Below are 3,852 nucleotides of genomic sequence, written 5' to 3' on the forward strand. Positions count from 1 at the left end.
ATGCCTACATATAGGACAAATACCATGATAAGATAATTGCAAAAGCGTTCAATGACATTTTACAAAGTATTCTGATATTGGAAATATCCTGAAGAGACATGAGGATGAGCATATATATGTGATAATATATATCTCCAATATATTCATATATCCTATATATATATATATATATACACACACACATGAGGATGAGCATATATTCATATATGTGTGTGTGTGTATATCCAATATGTCCAATTATACAAATCAATTTTACAAATGATTATTTATTTATTTTGAGAGAGTGAGTATGTGAGAGGTGGCAAGGGGAGAGAGAGGGGAGAGAGAATCCCAAGTAGGCTCTGAGCTGTCAGTGCAGAGGCTTACATCAGTCACTACCCTGAGATCATGACCACACCCAAAATCAGGAGTCAGACCCTAACTGACTGAGCCACTCAGGTGCCCCTATTGGAAATTTTTAAATGGCACGAGAGGGTATCCTTTTATTAAATGAATTTCCCTGCAAAGGTGTCCATAAAAATATTTTAAAACAATTTTGTGGACATCATAAAGTGGATATTAGTTGTTTGTTCTCTTGTCCTCTTGAAAATTGAGAGCTGAACTTCAGCAATTCCCTACTGATATAAAAAGAGATTATAAAATGAATCACCATGATGAAAATAAAGGGGAGTGTGCCAGGTGCAATGTCAATAAAGTTTGTTAATAGGATTCGTAATAAAATAGTTATTTCCATCCTCTCGTATGTTTGTATGCAAATCTTCATATCCCTGATATGAATCATTAGGTTGTATGACAATGAGAATTAAGGTTTTTGTTGAAAGATTATTAATAATTATCTAATTTTAAGGGGAGATTGTGCTGAATTAACAGGATAGACCAAACGCGATCATGATGGTTTCTAAGTTTGGAAGGAGGAAGAAGAAAAAGTGTCACAGTATGTGATGGAAGACTTGCCTGGGCATAATTTTCCCCCCAATTGTTTCTTTTGTAATTCTTTTCCCATTAGTGTAAAATGTGCAACAGTTGAACTATACAAACATCTATGCAAACTTTAATGACTATTAGGATTCTTGATGCTGAATATGAGACAGAAAAATGCAGAACAGGAAAGCAAACTTTAAAAAAAAGAAATGAATATACTGTATGGGGAGTATGGGGAATGGGGACATCATCCTGGCATTAATATGGATATGAGATCTCTCTTTCTCTATGTCTCTCTCCTTCCTCTCTTTCCTTCTCTCCTTCCCAATTTACATGACAAATATAGACAGACAGATAGATAGAGAGGTAGATATAGAAAGATAACATATAGATACGTATGTACATAATATACACACAGTCAAATGGTGCACAAATAATATTGAGACTCTATTTCTAAGACTTTATACAACATAGACTTAATGATTAATTGAGTAAAACAAAAAATGATCTGTGGTGATGATTTTGACAAAGGAATAAATGGCATTGATAACGTGAGGTCTAATTTTTCAGATAGACAAAATATGTTTTTTCTTTGTCACTGTGATGATGATATCGTCCATTATATTTGTATGAAGATAGGCCAGTTTTTACAAGTTCGTATTGGAATTTTTGCCAACACCTTCCTGCTTCTCTTCGACATCTTCATGCTAATTCTGGATCACAGACCTAAGCCAACTGTCCTGATCATGTATCACTTGGCCTTTGTCCACATAATGAAACTCTTCACTGCACTGTTTTTTAATGTCTACAGGCCTGTTTGAAGTACTGAACATTCTAAATGATTTCAAATGCATGGCTTTATTCTGCATGATCAGGGTGACACGGGGTCTCTCCTTGAGCACCACCTGCCTCCTCAGCATGTTCAAGGCCATCATGATCGGCCCTAGCACCTCCTGGTTGGCCAGCTTTAAACAAACGTGCAAAAAGTACATCTTCCATTCTTTTATCATCTTATGGTTTCTCAGTTTGTCTCTCATTAGTGCCTGCATCTTGTATACAAGAAGCAGCAGCTCCTTCTAATGTGACCCAGAGCAATCTACTGTGTGTCAGTAAACACTGCTCACTTTCCCGCCTAAACTCCATCATCAGGGGACTGTTTTTCACGTTTTCAATATCCAGGGATGTTTTCTTTGTTGGAGGCATGCTGCTCTCAAGTGTGTACATTGTGATTCTCTTGTCCAGGCTTCAGAGGCAGTGCCACCACTTTCCCAGCATCAACCTCTCCTCAAGAGTCTCCCCAGAGAGAAGGGCCACCCAAACCATCCTGCTGTTGGCAAGTTTTTTTTTGTGGTCATGTACTAGGTGGGCGTCATTATCTCCTTCTCCTCCACTCTCTTATGGGCATATGACACAGTCATTCTGGATTTCCAGAAGCTTGTGCCCAATGTCTATGCCACTGTCAGTGCGTTGGTGCTAATAAGTTCTGATAAAAGGATAGAAAATGTGTTTCGAATGTGTGGGAAAATTACAATCAAGTTATAGGTACATATTGTGGAAATCATTATCTAGAACTGATCATTTTGATTTCATTCAAATTATAGAGTGTTTATTTATATATAACATTTAAATGCAATTTTAATTTGTATGTCATTGAAAGGTTTACTGTGTATAAATAATAAATATTTTTGAAACCTCTGGTAACAATTACCCACAAGCTTTTTTTGAGTTTAGTATCAAGTAAGATTCAATATTGCCATGTGTTGAACATTCCTTTATCTTTCATTTTATTTCTCAAACATTCTTAAGGAAAATTTTCTCTATAAAAGTAAAATACACTCTAAAGCATGACTATTGTACTCTATTACAATGCAGTGAAATACACTCTAAAGCATGACTATTGTACTCTATTACAATGCATTACCTATTGGTAATACAACATTTGAAAATTCTGTTTACTCTTTTTACTTCAAGATATTTAGCTGTGCCTCTAATTTTAACTGAGCAACACTTTTCTCAGCACTATTTATATTTATTTCTATGAGTTCTGGCTTCTATTAGGGCTGCAGAGAGTGTACTCTCACCTCTGTATGTTTTCTAATTTATCATTCTCTTCTTTTAAGGTTGTAAACTTTGTCTCATGTTACAACCTATATATTTTTTAATTTCTTTTATTTACACAGTTTGAGTAATATTTCTGGTGAGTATTTTATTTATCTGCTTTTGTTACAATTAATTTCTTATTTGTAACTTCATGCCTAGTTTTGAAATTAGAAATTTATAATCGTCATTTTTTTAGTTTTGTTTTTTAATTTGTATACAGTAGTGAAACATTTAAATGATTCTTATTTCTTCCCATTCTGATCTTCATATAATATAGTGACAATTCTATTCTCTATAAATGTTCTCTCTTGAATGGATTTGGCTTCAACATTTTTGTTCAGTATTCTAGTTTATTATTTCTTTCATCAACTCAGACTAATATAATATGTAACTAAATTATTGTGTACTAAATTGAGTTATTTAATTTTCAAGATTTAGTTGTATTAGGCCTCTTCTTCACAATATATCTTACAAGTGCATAGTTTGTCTTTCGACATTATTTTTATTTCCTATTTTTCCTGTCTTTTCTTAAATATTTTATATGTTGTAGATGAAATTTATTGTCAAATTGGTTTCCATACAACACCCCGTGCTCATCCCAACTGGTGCCCTCCTCAATAACTATCAAATAATTTAAACATATTGCTGATATATTTATTTTGTGACATGTAATTTCTTCTACCCTATACCCAAAACTAATTTAATTGTGTTTCACCATTAATAATTTCATTGTGAACTTTGGGACATATCACAGTGCAGGTATCTCTAGTCTCTTTGTACCAATCACCCTGAGGACGAGTTGGAGTACCACACAGGTTTGAGCTCCCTGTA

At 34.1% G+C, this 3,852-nt stretch overlaps 1 pseudogene; it reads left to right on the plus strand.

Annotated features, from left to right (window-relative positions):
* The first annotated feature begins 665 nt into the window (after window positions 1–665).
* LOC122236301 lies at window positions 666–2,505 on the plus strand (annotated as a pseudogene).
* Window positions 2,506–3,852: the final 1,347 nt, after the last annotated feature.

Source organism: Panthera tigris (assembly GCF_018350195.1).
Source record: "Panthera tigris isolate Pti1 chromosome F3 unlocalized genomic scaffold, P.tigris_Pti1_mat1.1 chrF3_random_Un_scaffold_45, whole genome shotgun sequence".
In the NCBI taxonomy this organism is placed as follows: domain Eukaryota; kingdom Metazoa; phylum Chordata; class Mammalia; order Carnivora; family Felidae; genus Panthera; species Panthera tigris.